This window comes from Phascolarctos cinereus, unplaced genomic scaffold, assembly GCF_003287225.1.
Source record: "Phascolarctos cinereus isolate Bilbo 61053 unplaced genomic scaffold, phaCin_HiC Scaffold_5;HRSCAF=322, whole genome shotgun sequence".
NCBI lineage: Eukaryota > Metazoa > Chordata > Mammalia > Diprotodontia > Phascolarctidae > Phascolarctos > Phascolarctos cinereus.
This window is the reverse complement of record NW_027555958.1, coordinates 93,727,929-93,750,546: the sequence shown is the minus strand read 5'-3', so window position 1 is coordinate 93,750,546 and position 22,618 is coordinate 93,727,929. Positions and strand designations below refer to the sequence as shown.

Here is a 22,618-nt window from a genome sequence, read left to right as displayed (position 1 = left end):
CTGATACCCCCATACTATGGAGCCAAGGGACAGGACAGTTTCTTGTACATTCAGGTGGCTTCTTTTAGCAAATACTTCCAAGCTTCCTGCAGAGGCTGTGTTGGATTGGAGGACAGAGTTGAACACACAACCTGTAAGTATTTTGATTGGGAATTAAAATTATTCTCATATGGTGAACCAGAATGGTACTATGGAGGATGGAGTAGAAGGTAAGGGTGGGAAGCTCTAATAGTAATCTTAGGGATTAAAAAAAAAACCTTAAAAAAGAAGAGGATCAGCAAACTTGGATAGGGTAAAAACAACTGCATATTTATGGGGGCAGTTGGGTGGCACAGTGGATAGAGCACCAGCCCTGGAGTCAGTAGGACCTGAGTTTAAATCTGAGCTCAGACACTGGACTAGCTGTGTGACCCTGGGCAAGTCACTTAACCCCATTGCCAAAACAAACAATCAAAAAAACCCTCACAAATTTCTTCATCAGATCAGTAAAAATAAACATTTTTATTGCCAATGTAGCCTCATCATATGATTTCCAAAGTCCTAACAGATGTGGATCAAGAAATTTTAATTTTATTTTGTTGATAGGCTATTTATTCAGGCACATGCCACCAAAAGATCCCCAACGAAATAATATATTTGAACTAGTGGCACTTTGCATGTTTGGGCTTTTCTTTTCTATTTTTTTTAATATTTGGGCTTTTCTGCATTTGTCTTCCTCGCTTTTTATTATTTAAGTCTTCTCTCCTCCTAGCCCAAGGAAGGAAATCTCTTTTTGCTGGATATGTTTGGGATTCCAGATGGTATTCTAGAGAATAGTATATTACTGTAAGTTAAACAAAAAAAGTCCCTGGCTACTACTTACTCTTTCTACTTTTCTCACTCCTTGTGAAGTCTGTCTTATATTTCTGGAGCATTATAGACTACTTGTGACATGCTTTCATAATTAACATTTTGACAGTGGACTTTACCTTTTTCACAGAGCACCACAAAAGGGGAATGCACTTAGACAAATCAAGAGAAACTCTAGGAATTAGGCTGGCAACTATTTTAAGAAACTGATGCAGAGTACCAATCTCTTAAATATTACCCATGTGTCCTGAAATGCCCTCTTGCAGCTCATAAAAGGAAAAAAAAATTCACCAACAATCTAACAGTAATAGAGCTAGCTGCTATATTGAAGCTGTTAAACTATCTCAATTAGCTCATAAGCAGTGAGGTCTATGTACACATTTTTAGATATGGGTGAGCATCCATAGTAATACCATTTCAAGCTGTGAATTTTGTTACACATCAAAGACAGGGCAGAGTCTAAACTGGGGAAAGAAAACCATGGAGAAAATGCCTTTTCTAGTGGCAATTGTTCCCTATGATTTTGTAAAGTTTTGTGGAGAGCATCATGAACACATGACTGTGAAACTGTTAAGACTGATCATTTACGTATAGGGTTTAGTCATTTAAAAAATTTTTTTTGGACCAGGACCATCATCTCACCTGTATAGGGAGCTTCCTCGGATCAACACAGATCAGGGCTTTCTCTGCAAATTACAGTCTTAAAGAGTTGCCTGGGACACTGAGGGGAAAGGCAACTTGCCTATGGTCAGATAGCCAGTATTTATCAGAGACAGGACTTGAATCAAAACTTATAAGAAGTTAATCAGACAAATATTTAATGTTATATCTGTTTGTTGTTTTGTTGCATTGCAATTAGGTATAAATGATAAATAGTTCACACAAGGCCCTGATTAGTTCGAATAATGAATCTCCTGATGGAGTCATACTTATTTGAACTTGGACTATTTGAAGGGATAAGTATGCACCATATGGTCATTGGTATGTAAATATCTGTATGATTATGTAACACTTGGTAATATGATCCTGTGGAAATACTCAGTGCAAATTTGAATAATGCAGCCTAGTCACAGGATTCCTAATTCACATTAATTAGGAACTCATATCAGTCTTAATATATCTGAGGGTTTACCTTCTAATTTTTCAGCTCTCCAGTAAGTATAAACAGTATCAATGCTGACAATTTTCCACTATACATCTATCATTTAATCATTGTTATCATTAACCATCACACATTTGAGTCACAGAACTGTAGGATCCTGGACCCAGATATGGTAGGGAAATGTATAGGGCACAAACCCTGCCCACAATGAGTTTATAGTATAGGGGAGAAGAAGTCTTCAATTTGGAATAGACTTTAGTTCTCTTCCCAGTTAAACTAGCAAAGCCAGAAACATAACAAGCTCTACAAATAGTGGCTATGGCCACAAATGAAAATATATTCTACACTTGAACTCATGCCTGTGGATCATGTTCAAAATTCTTTTAAAGCTACATCCATGTTTATCGTCTAGCATTGCTGTTTCTTTGAACGTGGTGAAAATGATGTGGAGGCTATAAGGCTGATACCCTGGGTCGTTGGGGTTCAGTGCACCATTTAGAGACCATCAAGCTACAGCTGCAATTTCTCTTCCAAGTTACTTTACATCTTTATGTGTCCCCTAATTATTTCTGTATTCTCACAAGTACAAAATTCATATACTGTCCTGGGAGAATATTCAGTGCCCTCGTCTTAATATCTGCCAGCCCACAGTGCATGCACATCATTTAATAAGGGAATTGTTGAGGAATTCTTCAGTCAGAGGTCCTAAGATCTACCAGAGCTTTGCCTCCAGGTTAATAAATCAAGAGGCAGGGTTAGAAGATCAGAAAGATGGACTGTTGCCAGGTGGAAAGGTAGGTAAGAAACAAAGGGAGATACATAGGGATTTACAAAGCCTGAGGGCAACATTATGAGGGGCAAAAAGAGCCTATCAACTGAGGCTGCTCAGTCATTTTCCTTATTTGGGAAGTTGAGTAATAGGGACATGATGTCAAGTGATTTTGGGAAGAATGTGTTAACCTTGGAATTGGAACATGTTAACTTTGGGGTCTTAGGAGTTGCCAAAAATCAGGTTTGTTCCTGTGGTGAGGATGTTTTCTCTGCAGTTTATCTTATCAGAATACCCTGGTGGGGTAGGAAATTTCTATGATAGTCGAGGGCTCCTTCAAGAAAGAATTGGTGGGCTTATCCTGTTGTTTAAAATATAGACTAAAGGTCTGTCTCTACCCCACACTCTAACTCTGTTTCTTTGACCTTTTCTAAGGTTACTTTTTCTTTGGGGAGATCTTTTCCCCAAACTCAAATTCTACCTCCTTCGTAGAACAAAAGCAGTGAATTTCTCTTTAAAAGCTAAGTGAAATTTTACTACACATCTCCTTTTCTAATTTCTCTCCCTTTCCCCCTACACAAAAGTGGTATTGTTTTTGAGATCACACATCAGGTGACCCACTATCTTCATCTATCTGGGTATATGGTGCAAGGCACTGGTGGTGCTGGTGGGGTTTACATCTAGTGATTTCCAGTTTTAAAGACAATATAGCTCATTTAGATCATTTGACTAATGAGATTCAGAGAATTTACATGATTAGTTAAAGGTCTAAGGGACAGCAGGAAAGACGTGGGTTCAAGTTACAGGCTCACAGGCAGGTCACTTAATCTCTCTGAGCCTCTGTAAAAACAGACACAATAATATTGTTTCTCATAGGTTTGTTTAGAGAAGAGCATTTCCGAAACGTGCAATATAATAGCTAACATTTATATATTGCTCATGACACATAGTGCTGAGCACATTTAGTATCTCATTTGATCCTCACAACCACCCTGGGATGTAGATGCTATTATTATCCCCCTTTTACAGATGGGGTTAATGGAGGCAAATGGATTAAGTAACTTGCTCAGGGTCAGACAGCTAGTATCGGAGACAGGATTTGAACTCAAGGCCAATCTGATTCCACTCTACCACCTGGCAGAATATATTTATATAGCACTTTTAAAGTTTTACAAGGTGTTTTCCTTATAACTCTTCAGTGGTAGTCAGTTGAACTGTTTAACAGAAGGTTATTAGAGCAATTATAGAGCGCTTTAAGATTTGCAAACTTTTCAACTTAAAAATTATCTTTTGATGATATATTTTGATATTTGAAAGTTTTCAAGTATTACCTCATTCGATCGTCACAACCACCCTGGAAATGGGTGCTATTATCCCTATCTCACACGTAAAGTAACTGAGGCAGACTTGCCTAGGATCACAAAAAGGTGTGCGCGTGGGCAGCGTCACCGCGGGATGCGTGGCCTGGGGGAAAACACGGGCGGGTGGGAAGGGGAGAGAAAAAAACGAGGAAGGGAGCGGGACCTTTCCGGGACGTGTCGGCCAAGGCTGCGCGAACCTTCGGTAGGAAGCGTTTCACTCCAACCTCGGGCGGGGAGGGCGGCCCGCACTCGGCGCGGCCGAGTGGGTCTGGACGTGCAGAGGCGCGGGCCGAGCGCACACGAAGGGGCGGGGCGGGGCGGGGCGGGGCGGGGTGGGGGGAGCGTGCAGCGCGAGCCGCCGGGACTGGGGGGGGAGGGCGGGGAAAGAGGGAGGAGCGCAGGCCGCCCAGAGAGGGGGAAGGGACGGGTCCCGGCCGCTGCCTGGGGCTGCTGGCGGCGGATCCCGTCTGCTCTGGCCCCGGAGCCCGAATTGGAGAGGAGCCGCGAGGAGGTTCGGGGTGGCGCCTGCTAAATGTGCTGGGTCATGTGACGGATCACGTGGCGCAGCAGTCAGGGCCCAGCGGCGGAGGGAGGCGGAGACTCAGACCGAGACACTAGGAGGGAGGAGGAGGTGGAGGAGGAGGAGGAGGAGGAGGAGGTGGTGGTGGTGAAGGAGGAGGAGGAGGAGGAGGAGAAGGAGGAGGCAGTGGTGGTGCCCTGGCTGCCGCCGACGCCGACACAGGAGAGGAGACAAGACGAGACACCGAGTGCCGCCGGCGCCGCCGCCGCCGCCCCCGGGGGAGGTGAGGAGAGGCGAGGCGGGCGGAAGGGATGCGATGGGGGGCGGCTGTCACGGCCACGGCCGGGATGCTGTTGTTGCCGCTGCCCGGCGGGGGTGGGGGGAATCCCCACTGGCCTCCCCCCCTTAGCTCCCCTCCTCCAACCCCAGGCATCCCTTTCCTCCTCGGGGCTGGCCGCTTTCTTGTTCCCAGCCTCATCCCCTCCGCCCGGGGCGCGGGGTGGGGAGGGGGCGCTCCAGCCCCAGCTGGGGCGGGGGGAGCGGAGCGAAGCTCTGCCCGCCCCGCGTGAGGAGGGCCCGGGCTTTGGTCCGCAGCCGTGGAGCGGCGACGGCCGCCAGGGGAGGGAGGGAGACAGACAGACAGACTGACGGACGGACCCTCACACCCAGCGGGAGACGGAGGTCTGGGGTGCTTGTGGTCTTATGGGGGGCTGGGAGGGAGGCGCCTCCGAGGCCGGGGGATGGGGGTTTCAGCTTTTTGAAATTTTTTTCTTTGGGGGGGTGGGATACGAGTGTCTGACCCTGGCAGCTTGGGCGGCGGTTGCTGCCGTGTGTTTTGCTATTTTGGCCTTTTGTTTCCACGCTGGAGAAAAGCGGGGCGAAAGAGAAAGCCGTTTTCCCCGGGAGTGTGGAGGAGAGGGGGTGGTGGTGATGATCGAGGAGAGGGGGTGGTGGTGATGATCTGGAGGCGTTTGGCTTGGAGCCATTTTATTTCATTGTGGTGGCAGAAAAATCCCTCAAAAACGGTCCGCCCCCCCCCCCCGGGAAACTGGGATTTGCACTCCTCCTTTTCCTCTAGTTGAGGAGGGTTTCCCACTGTGCTTCAGCCTTGGCACCCCCCCCTTCTCCCTCATCCCGTCTGGTTTACCTCTGCTCTTCCTACCCCACCTTCACCAAGACCCGGGGAGGCGGTCGGGAGTGGGGTGTCTGCAAAGCAGCGCCCAGTCACCTGTCGTGCCAGCTGCATGGAAATCCTGGCACTTATGTTGTCTGGAGTCTGCTGTTTCCTCTGACAAATCACACAGACTCCGCTCATATTATCAACCCATTTCCTCCGTTCTCTCCTTTAAAAAAAAAGTACTATGTCAATCTCAAAGTTTGACCCTTTTTGAAGTAATTAGTCTTGGGATTGTTTGCGCTACTGTTAGACCCCCTCCAAGGCTGGGTTGCTGTAGAGAGTTCTTGGTGCTGGAGTTTTGAGGGTGATTTAATTTAAATGAGTCGTTATTTCAGTTTTGCTTGCTTGACTGCTAAGGTGAACTGGCTTACCTATCCTTTGGGGTTGAGACCTGTTTACTGAGAATGGGGTATTTTCTGGGGGAAATGGATTCTTTTTCTGTATTTGTTAGTTTATTTCCCATACCTTTCAAAGAATCCCTTTCATGAAGATAGGACATGTAGTCAGTCTCAAGATGAAGTTTATACAAAACACAGGGAGAAATTTAAGTACTAAAATCTAAAGGTAGAAACCTTTTGTTAAGAAAATGATAAGGTTCTCTGTTGCTTTTCTTTTGTGTCCATGGTTTTGCCTTTTTCTATGGTTGCATTTTACTATGTGTAGGCAAATCCATTTTGTGATGCTGTTTCCTGCAGAACTCTGAAGGCACCGGTCATCAAGTATTGTAACTTCAAGTTTAAGGTTGTGAGGAATGTGAAATAATAGAATTTTTAAAAACCACAACAAAAATCTTGCAGACTAGATAGTGAGTTTAAATGCTGTCCTTGCCTGTCTGGATGGGTTAGAAGCTAATTTCAGAAGTTTATGTGTAATGACATTCATGTGCAGAACAAAATGAAATTTTTGTACCATATCTAGTCTGATAGTTTACTGGTTTGGAGATGATTGTATGAATGAAGCATGAACATCCAAATTTAGTATTCAGCTTTTTAACTTAAATGATAGTTAATTTGTATAGAAGTTATTAATGGAAGTGAATCTAATAGCTTTGTTTCAACAAGCATTGTGAAACTTTCGGTAAATCATAGAATCATAATTGTATATCTGGAGGAGACCCTAGACGCTACCTAGTAATTCCTCCCCCCTCCCCACATGAAACTGGGGCCTCGAGAGGTTAAATGACTTGACCAAATTTTCACCTACCTAGTTAGTGAAAGAACTGTGATTTGAGGCCAAGGGCCTATAGTTTCAGATTCAGTAGTCTTTCTATCACTTTGATGAATTAGAAACAATTCTTATTCTGCATAAACCACGAAGTTAGGGGTAGAGAAGGTAAATAGATAATAAAGTCATTTAATCAATGTTGTTAAACCTTTGGCAGCTTTCATTCGTGGGAGATAAGCAGAAAGATAGGGCTCCTTTCTGCTTTTGAGAAATGACAGCACAGTGTATCCTGTACTGGGTCAGTCCTAATATATTTATCAGCCCTGATAAGTCTAATGCTTTGCTTAGATAACATGAAATTTGTTTATTCCACTGAAGTTTGTAGATTGGTTATTGAATTAAGAAATTCTAGTCTTATCACCCATTTCTACTTTTTGCAAAACAATAACTTTTAAATTTGCAAGTACAGGTTGTCCCAAAAGTCTTAGTGCAGTTCTGATCTATTAAAGCTAAAAACTATACATGGTAGTACACCATGCCTATTTTAGATATCATCCAAAACAGAACCACAGCCGGTGTAGAATAGGACTGAGGCTGGTAAGAAGAGGTTTTCCTTTCTGGCAAGTATGCTTTTGATCTTAGGTAGTTAGGGAACAGAGAGCTGGAATAGTAGTTAGGCATTCTTGCTTTTCTAAAGACTTACTCAGTGACTGAGACTAAAATAATTTAACGTTATGGAAGATTATGGAAGTTAGATTTTTCATTTGTATTTTTGGACTTATGCCAAATTTTTAATGTTATGACATGCATTGGGACGATGTTTTGTGAAAAAGACATCCAAAGTACCATAAAACTCAGTTATATTTTGCTTTGCTATTTTATAAATTGAATATCTTACAGCTTAAATGATATACTTCTATGGAGCTGTACTCTCGTTGTGTCCATTTCTCTCTACTTGTGCAGATTGGAACATATCTGTACACTCCAATCTTATGTGATTCTTGTCCATGTCCTCATATAAATCCACTAGAGTATCCACCTGGTGTGCTATATCCTCTCTCATCTTTTAACATTGCATCGGTGTCAGTGCAGTACCTCTGTCACCAAGCATTTATTGAGGCCTAAAGTGTGCTAGGCTCTGAGCTAGGTGCCAGGGTTACAAATAAAATGCATAAAAAAACCCTTAACTGGCAAAGTACTTGTATTCTAATGGGGAAGACAACAAGTCTCTCTGTTACCCGTTGAAATAAGCTACCTAATTTAGTTTTGTTGAAGTTAACTTGACTGGTTCATATTCTTATCACATCATACTTTCCAGGGAGTGATGCTACTTACAAATCATAGTCTGTGTTTACTGCAGTCTACTTATGCCTCTTTGTTGCCTTTCAAGTTACTGGAAATTTTTATTTTTCAGATATTGTTGTAGTCTGTGGTTCACAACTGTATCCATCACTCAGCAAGCACTGATTAAGTGCCTTCTTTATGTCAGGCATCGTGCCAAGCATTTGGGATACAAAGACAGAAGTGAAGTTGACGTTACCTGGGAGTAGTTTGCAGTCTGGGAGAAGATAAATATACACACACATGTGTACCACATATAGATACCTACAAAAGGGATGCAGGATAATTTTGGAGTGCAGAAACAAGGACCTGGGGAAGATCAGGAAAGTTTTCATGTAGAAGTTGGTACTTGAGCTAAGGCTTAGAGGAAACAAGGGATTCTAAGAGACAAAAGTGAGAAGGGTGTGGACAACCAATGCAAAAGCCTAGAGATGGGAGATGAAGGGCTTTTGATGAGTAACTGTAAGAAGGCCAATTGGACCTGGTCATAGTGTACTTGAAGCTGAGTAACATGTGATCAGCCTGGAAAGGCAGGTTGGTGGCAGGTTGTAAAGATCTTTAAATGCTAACAAAGGAACTTGTATTTGATTTAGGATGCCACTAGAGTTCGAGTAGCATCATGGGAAGATCATTGATGTTAAAAAAAGATGATGATTATTGGCATATGTCAAAGAGTGGCTTAGGATTTCTGAAAACACTATGGAATTTTTCAAGTGCAGTTCAGCTTTTTACCTGCTATCCAGTTCCATACCTAGCTTATTATTCCACATGCAGTGGCAATTCAAGATATCAGCTGATGGTCTAACTAGTGGGCTGTTGATAAAACTTAATGACATAGCCTGGACAATAGGCATTATTTGTCCATTTATTTGGTTCTTCCTGTGTGGCTGAGTAATGAAACAATGTCATCTAGGGGACAAAGAGTAAACTAGTTTGGCTGGAGCTTGGAGTTGGTAGAGGGATGAGAGAAACAGGTAATATGAAGATCAAGGTAGGGAAGTTTAGAAGGACACCAGATTATGGAGAGCTTTGAATACCAGACATAGGGATTTTTATCTTTATTCAAAAAGCAAGAGGGAGCCATTGAAAATTTTTGAACACAGAAGTGATAGGTCCAAATTTGTGCATATGGATGATTATTCTGGCAATGGTATGAAGAATTGTGAAGGAGGAGAGTGGCAACTGGAAGTAGTTATTTCAGTAGCTTAGGTGAGTCTTGATGAGGACTTGTACTGTGGTTGTAGTAGTGAGAATGGAGAGGAATTGCAGAGATGGAATTGGCAAGATTTGGTAACTGATGAGAGATAAGATCAAGGAAAGAGTCAAGAATAATCCCAGAGTTTTAAACAGGGGAGATTGGGTGAATCAGATTGCTAAAGGTGGAAAGTGAAGTCAAGAGGAAGAGCAAGTTTTAAGGAAAAAATGTTGATTCAACACCTTTGTACTATACCTTAATATCTCTATACAAGTACAGTTATCCCTTCCAGATTGTTAGGGATTAGGGTTAGGGGCACAGACACCCCCCCCAATCTGAAAAACCTATGTAAAATTTGTTGGCCCTCTCTTTGTACCAGAGAAGTCTGATTATCATGGCATTAAAAAATAAAGTATGTTGATATTATACAATGCTATACATATGTTTTATGCATTTCTGAGTTTCTAAGCTTTTTCTGTGTTATCTGCTGGCCTTTGCATGTTGCCTCTGGCTTCTGTAAAACTCCCCCCAAATTCCCATTTAATTTCTTAAGCTGACCTATGATATATCTAAGTTGCAATGGGGAAAGTTGTGATGTACTGCTTAGCCCCTTTATCGCTTAGTCCCTGAGATCAGCTTCCAAGATCAGAAGAGATTGGACACCTTCAAGTTAGTATCATAGTAGACAAAGTTTTTTTCAGGACAAGTCATGTATCAGACCTGTTTTATGAGGTCTTTAATAGATAACCCTTTTGGCACAGTATTATGTTTATCATTTTGTTTTCTTTCCATACTCTATAATTTCTTCATCTCTACTTATTAAAATTACATATTAGTTCCCTGGGAAAACTTCTGGTAGATCATTGCTGTTACTGCTAGCTTTGGTAAAGCAACAATATCATTAGGATTCAAGTGAAAGGCAGTGAGTTTTTAGTGATGGTACACGATTATGGCTCTAGAAAGTTGATCAGCACTGGTGTTACTATTGACAGAACTAAGAATTTATAGTGTCAGTAAATTATCTGTTTCCGGAGGCTGAGACAAACTCTTCTATTAGCATAGTGGTTGACACTTAATGCTTGTTGATTGAATGATCTCCCTTAAAGTTAAAATAGAAAGCCAAGTGACACACAGCATTCAGTGCCAGTAATTGATATAGCAAAAACTGCTTGATAAAAAGTTGTGACTTGTGCCATCTAAACAATACCCTGGTTAGTCAAACTTTGTCTTACAGGTTTGTCAGAATAGCTTCTTACAATTAGCAACTGTTCAAGAAAGTTTAAACACATTTGGCATTTGTCAGTAGTCTTGAAATTAAATACGTATATAAATGCCAGCAAAGAAAATGTTTAACCAGTCTCCTTACTTTCTGTATCAGAGAAAGTGAAGTGTAGGAAGGTCATCAGAAAAAAAAATTTAGATTTTTTTCTAAATTCTGATTCTTACAAATGGTTTGAACTATTTTTTTAACTCTCCCTGACTCTTTTTGCTTCCTTCTTGTTTTTGCCAAAATTTCTAATGAAATGAGAAACCCAGAAGTATCTGTACATTAGAATTTTTCCTTTATGTGGTTATAACTGATGAATGAGGTAAATTCTGAAATACTTAAAAATGCTTATGAATTAAATATACCACTTACATTGAAGGGGAGAGAAAAGCAATTTGCATATATTGTCTATTAACATATATTTTAATACTGAAGCCTAAATAAAAAAAAAGTGACAAAAGTTTTGTTTTCTCACATGAATTTGATTCTAAGATGCAAGAGAAAAAATAAAGTAGTCTTGGCGTGCTGCCCAGAATCCACCTATAATAACTTACCAGATCAGTGATTTCCAACCTTTTTAGAGTTTTGATATCTTTGTTGGATTTCAGAGCAGATCTCTTTCCTGTCTTCCTCCTCCCAAGTGCTGTATGGCACAGCACACACACATGTTAATTTTTTAATTCAAGTGATTAAACCTTTTTTGAGAATTTTTTCCTTGTCCAGTGTAGGTGAAGCAGAATGGAAATTATTATGTTAGGACCAGTTAATCATAGTGAATCAGGCATTCATCTTGATTCACTTATGTCCCTGAAGTGTGACAGAGAAATATTAAACACATGTTATAGGTTCCTCATGTACTAAATGCATCATACTATTCCTCACAGAGGAGTCTGAGAAGAATATAACGTTCTTTGGAATCAGCTTTTTGAAAACATGAGATAGTTCAAGTGGACGTACTTGATTAAGGAAATCTCAAGGCATAATAGAACATTGGGCATAATTTGGGGTGGGGTGAGGTGAGAGGGGATGGTATGATCACTCTCTGCATCTTGAAAGTCTTGGTGCATTATATGGCCTCCTCCAGTCTCTAATTAATATGATCTCCTTGGTACCAATATGTTGATGATAATGTTGTAAAACCAGATAACTCAGACTTTTCTTGTTCCCATACAAGGAAGTTGGAAGTTTTCCTCATGTGTATAAATAGTATTGACTCTGTGCTTGCATTTAGGGAAGTTCCCTTTGTGTCTGGCCTGGCCCCTCTCCCCAGTCTTATATCAACTAGACAAATTTGTGTTATCAGTGGAGGGCAAAGAGAAAATTGACATATAAAATACATATGAAACCCCCAGACCTCAAATTTTTCTTTATTTTTAATATTGATTTTTTAAAAATCATAGTCACTCCTTCCTCATAATAAAGAAAAAATAGTAAGCAAAACCAATTGACACTGCAGCCATGTCTGACAACAAATGGAACATTTCCCAACACTACTTCTTTACCAAAAAGAGGGAAATGTTTCATTATCATTCCTCTGGAACTAGTTGTGTCAGGTTATTAGTTTCTGTCTTGGGCCCTTTTCTCTCTTCCTTGTATTCTACTTGGTAGTCTCATTAGTTTCCATAGATCTAATTATCATCTGTATGCTGATATAACCTATCCTTCCCTAACCTCTGCTGACCTCCAGTCTTGAATCTCCCAAATGATTTTCATACATTGCAAACTGGATGTCCAGTAGGTATCTGAAATTCAGCATGTCCAAAATCAAACTCTTTATCTTTCACCCTAACCCCCTCCCCATTCCAGACTTCCCTAATACTGTCAATGGTATTACCATTGTCTCAGTCACTCCAGGCTTGCAACTTAGGTATAATCCTTGATTCTTCACTATTTCTTACCCCCATATTCAATCCGTTGCTGAGGTTTATTGATTTCACCTTTGTAACATATCTTGAATATTCCCCCTTCTCCCCTGATATTGCTACCACTCTGGTTTAGGTCCTGATCGCCTACACTTGGATTATTGCAATAGCTTGCTGATTGGTGGGTCTGCCTGTCTCAAGCTTCTTCTCAATTCAGTCCAACCTCCATTCAATTGCCAAACTGATTTTTCTAAAGCTTGGTTCTGACCATATCACTCTTCTCATTAAACTCCATCAATTCCCTATCACCTCCAGGATCAAATACGAAGTCTTCTGTTTGACATTCATTATAACCTACTCTTCCTCCTCCCTCTACCTTTCCAGTCTAATTATACTTTATTCCCTACCATGTACTCTTTGGTGGTGACCCTGGTCTCTTTGGTGTTCCTGGAAGAAGACACTCCATCTCTTGGTACTGGGAATTTTCTTTGACCGTTTCCCATGCGTGGTTTCTTTCAAGTCTCAACTTAAACCTTACCTTCTACAAGAAGTCTTTCCCAACACCTCTTAATTTGACTGTCTCTTTTATTTATTTCCTTTTTCTTTATGTATATAGCTTCTTTGTACATATTTGTTTGCTTGTTGTCTCCCCCTTTAGATTGTAATAAGCTCCTTGAGATCAAGGAGTATCTCTTGCCTCTTTTTTTTTTTTTGTATCACCAGTACTTATCGTAGTGCCTGGCACATAGTAGATGCTTAATAAATTCTGTTGACTGAGTTTTAATCAATTTTAGCCACTTTACTACTTTTTAATTTAAAATTTTTTTTATAAGACACTTTACTATGAGCCTTTTAAAACAATTAGTGTGTTAAGCAGCAAAGTTAATTTTTCCCCAGCCATTTCATCTTATGGTAGAAATGCTAATGAGTAATGAAATATTTGAATCCAGATAGATAGAAGATAAGGAGGACAGTAGTTAAAGTGATTGATTGAATGGTGGGGATCTAGAATAATTTTACAAGTTAAATAATCACTTCCTCTATAGTTGAGATTATTTAGGCCCATTTTTTGTTTACTTTGTCTACCTGGAATTTGGTACTTAGGATAGATTGCTTTTTAGAATATGGTACTCTGAGAAGTATGCCATTTTACAGAGCAGTCAATTCTAGACAAGAAAGGTCAATGAACTTTCAGCTGTGTTGGTTTTGTTTATTAACACTTGTATTTTGTTCATGTTTTACATGTGTGGCATAAAAATTAAGCTCCTCTGCTTCTTGATGTCTTAGTGATTTCTAAAACTCATCTACTGTGGTCATATCCCTTGAAATAGGATATTTTCCTTCCTTTATTTTCGAATCCCTGCTTTATCTTTTAAACTAGAAAATAAACAAAAACTTAACAAAATGAATTACCTTAATATAAGCTTTGATATAAAGTGTTGAATAAACTTAATTTAAAAGAAAACTATTTTCTTTCATGAGATTTTCCTCGCTTGAATATGTGGGTCTCTAAGGGTCAAATCCAAATAAATTTTGATCTATTTACAAACATTAATTAAGTGCCTGTTATGTGCCAGGTGCTGTGATAGGGATGGAAGTTACAAAGAAAGGCAGCAACATGGTCCCTGCTGTCAAGGAGATTATATTCTATTTTGATGAGGAAGAAAACATGCAAAAAAATTGTACATACAAGATATATATTAGATGAAAGGTAATTCTGTGAGGTAAAGGATTAGCAGGAGGTAGGACCAGGAAAGGCCTCTTGTCTGGAGGAGGCTTTGAAGTCTGAAGTGAAGACAGAGAACATTACAGGTATGGAGTTCAGTCAGTGCAAATGTACCATCTTGAGAGCCAGAGTGTCATGTGTGAGGAACAGCAAGTAGGCTAGTGGACCTAGTTTATAGAGTGTGGGGAGAAGAATGGAAAAATAGGAAGGGCCCAGGTTTTAAAGGGCTTTGATTGTCATCCAGAAGGCTTTATATTTAATCCTAGAGGAAGTAGGGATGAGATGCTATAGTTTATTGAATAGGAGGGAGGATATGGTCTCTTTTATGCTGTAGTTCAGAAGTGTCAAACACAGCTCACAGCACTGAGTGTGGCCTGAACCAGATTAAAGTATAATTGGGAAATATATAACAAAATAAATAAAAAGTATAATAAAACATAGGTATTGCATTTTAAAACTAAGTCAACATGTGGCCTACAAGGATCCTTATATGTGTACTTGCCCCCATTTCTATTTGAGTTTGACACCACTGCTTTAGATGATCACTTTGGCAGCTGAGTAGAGAATAGATTGAAGTGGAGAGAGACTTCAGGCAAGCAGATCAATTAGAAGACTATCTCTATAGTCCAGGTGATTAGGTCCCTTCTAAGATTGGTGATTATGTGAATGTAGAATAGGCAAAGTACATGACAAATGTTGTGAAGGTAAGAACAAGACTTGGCAACAGATTGGATATGTGGGTAAGAGTAAATATTTAAAGATGATCCTGAGGTTTCCAGGTGATTGAAAGGATGTGTTTACCTTTTACAGGAATGGAAAGTTGGGAAGAAAGGAGGGTTTGAGGAATAGATAATGAGCTATATTTTGGGCAAGTTGAGTTTGAAATGCCTACTTGACATGCAGTTCAAGATGTCTAAAAGGCAGTTGGCAACTGGAACTGGAAATCAGTAGAGAAATTAAGGCCAGATATATAGACCTTGGCATCATTTGCATGGAGATGATCATTGAATCCATGAGAGCTGATGAAATCCCAAAGGAGATAGTAGAGAGAGAAAGAATAAGGCCCAAGACAGAACCTTGAGACTCTCTGGGTTAGTGAGCATGACCAGGATGAAAATCCAATATAGGAGACTGAGGAGATGTCAGACAGGTAGAAGGAGAACCAGGAGAGAGCCGAGTCACAAAAACCTAGAGAGGAGAGAATGCCCAGAAAAAGATTGAGAATGTCAGATGCTGCAGAGAGGTCAAGAAGGATCAGAATTGAGGGGAAAAAAACATTAGAGCAATTAATCTTAAATAGTTTAATTTGCATGCTATCTGGGAAGACAGGATATTTTTTTACAGAATAAACATAATTAGAATAAATATAAATGTCAGGTAGTTAAATATGAGGTAGTTAGGGAGATAGGTTACTAGCAGTTGGGGAGATTAGGAAAGTGTTGTAGAAGGTAGTGCTTGAGCTTGAAGAAAGATAAGGATTTTCTGAAGTCAAAGTGAGAAGGGAATGAATTTTGAGATGGAAGGATGATCAGAGTAAAGAAAGTTGGAGATAGATTATTTGTGAGGAATGAAGAAAAAGGCAATTTGGTTGGATTGTAGAATGGCAAAAGAAGCCACCTTATATATATATAATGTGTAATGAAGCTGGAAAGATAGGTTGAAGATAGATTGTGAAGAGCTTTAAAAGCTAAATAAGGGTTTGTGTTTTATTCTAGAGGCCATAAGGAGCCAATGGAGTTTAATGAAGAAGAGAGTGATGTAGTCTTATCTGCACCAAAGGAAAATCACTTTAATTGCAGTGTATAGAATAAATTGGATTTGGGGAAAATGAGGCCAGAAGGCTAATTAGGAGGCTGTTGCAACACTCTGGGCAAGAGATGATAGGGGTCTGACTTAAGGTGATGGTTGTGTGAGTAGAGATGTAAGAAATGTTACGGAGGTAGAAACTGCAAGATTTAGTAACTATTTGGGTATGTGGGATGAGAATTGATGCTGATGTAGGGAGCCAGGGTGACTGGAAGGATGGTGGTAGCTTTGACAGTAATAGGAAGAGGAATGGGTTTTGGAGGATATATAAGAAGTTCAATTTTGGACATGCTGATTTTGAGAAGTCTTTAAGACATCTGGTTTGAAATGTACAAAGTGCAGCTGTAGCATTCAAGCTTGGAAGAGAGACTGGGGTTGGATATGTAGTTATGGGAGCCATCTGCATAGATATGATAAGCACATGAGAGCTGATGAGGTCATTGAGAGAAAGTTGAGAGAAGTGGGCCCATGATAAAGAATTGAAGGGGCAGCTAGGTGGTGCACTGCATAGAGTACCAGCCCTGGAGTCAGGAGGACCTGAGTTCAAATCCAGCCTCAGACACATAATACTTACTAGCTGTGTGACCTTGGGCAAGTCACTTGACCCCATTGCCTAGCCAAAAACAAAGAGAGAGAGAGAGAGAGAGAGAGAGAGAGAGAGAGAGAGAGAGAGAGAGAGAGAGAGAGAGAGAGAGAGAATTGGGAACACTGATGAGGGCATGTATAATGGGTGATAAACTAACAACAGTCTAGAAGAAGTAGTTGGAGAACCAGGAGGTAGTAGTGTCTGGAAAACCCAGTGAAAAAACATACTAAAGGATAAATTTGTTAACAGTGTTGAATGCAGCAGAGGTCAGGAATGATCATTGGTTACTTTAGAGAGAGCAGTTTCACTCAATGAGTATACATAGCCTCTTAGGAATTTGGTTTAGGAAGGGAAGTACATCCTGGTAAAAGTTTTAATGATGGGAGAGACTTGAGCATCTTGAAGGAAGTAGGGAAAGTAGGTAGGGAGATGCTGAAGATTAGACAGTGGGAAAAAGTGTAATGATCTGAAGGGGAAGTCTGGTGGAGAAGATGAGAGTAAATGAGATCAAGAGCTTACATAAAGAACTTGGCTTTGGTGAGGGACCACAGTTGGAAGTGGAAAATACTACGAGAAGTGTTCTGGCTGTGACTGAGCCCTGAATACAGTTTTAGAGAAGTCCAGAGTATTCTGTCATACTTTCTCATTCAGCTGACCCCGATGTTACCTGCTTCTAGTTTCCTTCATGAATACTTTAGGGAAACACCTAAATGATTAGGTTTTACTTTTTTGTATTCCTCTAGAAAGAAAGGATTAAACTGGGTTGAATTGAATTTTGGAGCACAAAAGGTCATTTTAAACATTAGTGATTGAACAAAAATAGTGTAGACCCACAAGGTGAGATAGTGCTGTTTCCTCTAGCCTGAACATTTGTGGGGGTTGGATAATGATAGAATGTATCATGAAATGAAGTGGTTCTCATTTCATGTGGCATGAACAGAAAATTAATTTTAATGTATTGACCCCTGACGCCTGACTCCTTATCACTTCCCAGAGTAGCTGTTCCAAACCATCTCCCTCCTCACTGCCTTTTGTCACCTGGTAGTTCCTGGAAAGATTGAGGCTATTTGTGAGCTTCTTGAACCCTCTTTTTCTACTTGTTTAGTCCTTTTCTGCCCTAATGAATCTTTTCTTCCCTCCCTCCTATCTTAGAGGATGAGGTAGTCTTGCCAACGCTAATCATTCCATTGTCTCCTCTAGGATCTTGCTCCACAGTTCATCTCTTTCATACATTTTCAGTCTCCTTCTTAATGAGTCCCTTCTCCTTTCCCTATTAACACACTCAGGTTTCCTCTATCCCCCCAAAAAAATTCCCTTCTCTTGTCTTTGCTTCTGTCTTCTCTCTTTTCTCCTTAATTGCTGAACTTCTAGGGAGAGTCATTAATATTTACTTGTAACTAACTCACTTTTTAACTCATTGCAGTCTGGCTTCTGTTTCCGTTACTCTACTGAAACTACTCTTTCCGTGGTCACCAAATCCAGTGGTCTTTAAAGTTCTCAGTATCTTTGAACTTTCTGCTGCATTTGAGGTTTGTTTTTTTTTCTTCTTCCTCGGCTTACACACAGCCCAATTCTGGTTTTCCTACTTATCTGATGGATACTTTTCAGACATCTTTTTCAATTCCTCTTTACATATCCAAAATTTGGGCATCTTCCAGGACCCAGTCCCCCTCTGTTCTCTCTCTACATTCTCCCTTGGTGATCTCAGGCACTTTAATGGCTTTATTTATCACCTATCTACATTTGAGTTTCAAATCTGTAACTATCACCCCAAACTCTTAGTTCCTGTGTTAATTGCTTGCTGTGGATATTTCTGTCTAGATTCCCTTTTGAGACCTTAAGTGTAAGAAATCCAAAAGTGAAGTCATTATTTCATTAAGTGAATTATCATTATCATTATCTCAGCAAGGCACCCTGAGGGAGAGTCAGTCAGGAGGCAGCATGTGCCAGACAAGTCAAACCACTATTACTACTTTGACCATCATTTCTCATTGGACCCTGATGGAGACAGCCCAGGACCCTGATTCTAACAGCAGGAATTGGGAATAGCAGGACCCTCTAAAACACCAGACCTGCTTTCAGACCAGCCCCAAAAGCTATTATTGGGAGGAGAACTGAGTGTGGAGAGGGGGCCCACCTTTCTCATCACCACCAATGACAACTGCCGACTAACTGCCATGGCAGTCGGGCTCATGAGGAATGGGACTGGCATTCTCTCCCAGGCCATCAATTTTGCTTCTAGTCTGGCCCTCACAGACATCATCCAGGAAAGCAATTCCTGTGGAGAATGGTTCAGCCAGCCTAGCTGAAGTAGGAGGCAACTTTTTGAGGGACGGATAGCAGGCAACATGTGTAGGCAAGTTGTACCATTACCACCCAAACCACCATTTCCCCTGAGACCCTGGTGGAAATAACCTAGGACACTGAAGCCAAGAGGTTTAGGAATAGCTATGCTTCCAGCCCTAATCTAGGGAAATAGCCCCTGTGGAGAAGCAGTCTGGCAATTGCTTCTGTATATCTTATAGCTTCCCACTGAAGATGCAGGCAAGAAAGTTCTTGCCACCAAAGGCCTTGCCACTGTCCAATGGTTCAGCATCAGAAATTTATATGCTCTCATCGGTGGAAATGATATTAAAGAAGAGGCATTACCATCTACTCTGCCACTGCATTCTAAGCACCACAGGAACTTTCATCTGTCTTAAAAATGAAACCTTCTATCTGTGCTGAATGTGAGCTTCCTGAGAGCAGGGACTGTCTTTTCTTTTTGTGTCCCCAGTGTTTATCACAGTACTTTGCACAATACGCTTAATAAATGGTCATTCATTCATTGCTCTTTGCCCACTTTGAACTTGCCCTTCCTCCTAACTTCTATATTATTGTTGATTATACCTCCTAGTTAAATAGGCTTAAAACCTTCTGAGCATCTTCTTTTTCCAGCCAGTTATTATTTCCAGCCATTTTATTTTGACCTTCACAGTATCTATTCATCTATGCCCTCCCACTATGCATTCCCACTACCACTATTCTAATTAAGGTGCTCCTTACTTTTCCTATGGAAAATATTTTCTGGGCCTTCCTTCTTTGTGAAGATGCGTATTTCACACTATTACCAAAGTAATCTGCCTTAGTATGCAGATTTAATGCTACTACCCTGCTCAAATTGATTCAGTGGCTTCCTGTTGCCCCTGGGTTACAATATAAATTGCTTCTCCTGATATCCAGTGCACTGCACAGTCTGACCAGTCAGTCAGTTATCATTTTCCATTTTTATTCTGTGCTGTCTTCTCTCAATGCATTTGTGCATATCTTCCCTAATTCTTGGAACAGACTCTCCAGGTCTCTGATTGTTGAAAGCCTACTCTTTTTTTCTATCTTAGGTACCACATGAAGTCTTCTCTGGTCCCCAGCTAGAAGTGATCCTTTTCTCCCTAATACATTATCCCTTTCTGTTTGACCTCTTTTATGTACTTATTTCATTCTATTTTATATCATAATTATTTGTATATAAGTCTTATGCCCTACATAGATTTAAGTACCTTGAGGCAGGGACTACATAGTTTTTTATCTTTATATCCCCAATGTCCTTAATAAATGCTTATTGACTTGAAAAGTATTTTAAGGACTTAATTTCAGTTAAATTTAATTTGGTAAGCAACTATTTATATCTGCTATATGTCAGGCTCTGTGCTGAGTGCTGAGGATACAGATAAGAAAAAGAGATATTCCCTTCCCTTGAGGAGTTTACAATGCAGTGGGGGGAAGAGAACATACAAAAGGAAGCTAAGAAGAGGAGGGGGGCACCTGAAGGAATACCTGGTACAGGGGCATAGTGTTACCCAGAGTTGAAGCCAAGCAGAGCTGCTGATAGAAAATGGAGTTTACTGTACATGGGCTTAACTGGAAAATGGACTTAACTGTAGACATTATGCCATTGATGTGAAATGTGGAGAAACAAAGTCGCATATTGATTAACTAAGCATGTAAAAGTTAAAAATGGGTTTGCCTTTTTTTGAAATGCTAGGTAGACTTTAAAACAGAGGCAAAGCCACAAATAGTAACAGGTTCTATAAAGGCTAACTTAGTCATTGGTCTTAATAGAAACATGGCACATAAAGATAGAGACTCCTATAGTGGAAATATTTTAAAACATGAAACATACTATGTATATGCAAAAAATACTATTATAATTTTCCAAGCTGTCAGTTCCCTTTCCACTGTATGTGGATCCTTATTCCCTAAGGTGTCTTACCTGTCCAACCACTGTTACATTTTTCTTCTTCCCCAGACAGGAGTTAAAAGTTTTGTTACATTGTTGCCACTGTTTTTAAGCCAGGGAAAGAGACAGATACACTTATGGTGATTTTTGCTGTGAAGAAGCCTTTTATGTTCCTAGATGACAAAGAAGAGCTAACATATAAACCTAGAAAATCTCCTTCTTATCTTCTGCAGCTTTGAATTGGGGGAAGACCAGTATCTTGACCCTTTCCCTCAGAAGTGTGCTATATCTCTCTTTAAAAAACTAATACTTATTTTTCCATTCATGTGAATTTGAAAGTTTTATCTCTGCTTCTTCTTTGCATAGTTCTTACCTTATTTTAAGAGGAAACCGATGATGAGTGGAACTAAGTGGGAAGAGTAGGGAGGAAAATGAATATAACTGATTATAACTGTATTAATTGTTCCATTTCCACCTTAATTGATCATAGATACAGGGAGGGAAGATATAGAGTAGATTGGTATACCATTAATAATAAGCCCCAGGACTTCTTTGAATATCTTATCGAATATTTTATCTATAGGACTCTCAAGCCATCCTCATTAGCCATTTTGGTTTTGACTCATTAGTTACTGAGTTTTATTGATGGCATAAGTTTTGTTAGCCAAATTTGGTCCCCCCTCTTTTTCCCCTCCTTTTTTTTTGGCTGCATTTTCAGACTTGTAGGTTTTTTTTGACTTTTCAGTTTCTCGATTGTATTTTTGAAATGTTTGTCCTTGGGAGATTTACTGTCAACCATTCATTCATTTAAACTTTTAAAAATTATATATAATATTCTATATACAAATAGAGGCTTTTAAGACAGGAGAAAGAACATTTCTCAAATATTGCTTTGCTCCCGTTAGTCAAAACAGCATTATAATTATGAAATAGAAGTATAATGAAGATAGTCTCCCTACTCACGAGGAAGTGATTGCTGCTTCTGTTCTCTTCTGAAATTCAACAGTCATCAGAACTGTGCTGATATTTACTTTTGTAGAACACTGTGCTTTCATTTTTTATCTGCCAACTTTTTTGGTATCTGATGGATAATTTATATGTTTTTGATTTGTGTTTTTTGCAGAGGCAGTTAAGTCTAGTAGAATATTGGACTGGGAATACTAGACTGCCCCACTGCCATTCACTCCATTTATCTGTATCTCTTTCTGAGCTGATACTGAGAAATGGTAAGTATATTCAAATTCAATAAATATTTGTACTAGGTTCCATACTGGGTGGTATTTCTTGCATTATAGTAACTATTTTTAGATGTTTTTGCTAGAATGAATTGTGGGAAGAGTTAGAAGGATTGAACTTGCGAATCATTCATATAGAGGTATTGTACTTTAAATCGCAAACAGATGATGAAATCCAGCACAGACACAGGGTAACTCCCTACTCTTTGTAAAGATAGGAAAAAAGAATTGTTAAGATCAAGAGACAAATTGCTAAGAGCCCAAACAGGGTGGCAAGGTACCTAGGAAACCAAGTTATGTGTTTAGAGAAGAGAGTGGTACATTGTGTTGAGTATAGTAGAAGGGTTAAGACAAAAAAGAAAATAAAATGTTGGCCATGGTTTTCTGGATATTTATAAGCCTGTAAGAGAGCAGTTTCTGTGAAGTAGTTAATATAGGAATC

The 22,618-nt window shown here is 40.0% G+C and overlaps 1 protein-coding gene across 2 annotated transcripts in view; it reads left to right on the top strand.

The window, feature by feature from the left end:
• Positions 1–4,755: 4,755 nt before the first annotated feature.
• The window catches only part of TULP4 (TUB like protein 4), a 258,815-nt gene continuing 240,952 nt past the window's right edge, over positions 4,756–22,618 (top strand). For both annotated transcript variants that reach the window (XM_020986694.2, XM_020986691.2), the window contains exons 1-2: positions 4,756–4,884; positions 22,065–22,167. The gene's annotated coding sequence lies outside the window, so the exon portion shown is untranslated. The remainder of the gene's footprint in view (positions 4,885–22,064; positions 22,168–22,618) is intronic.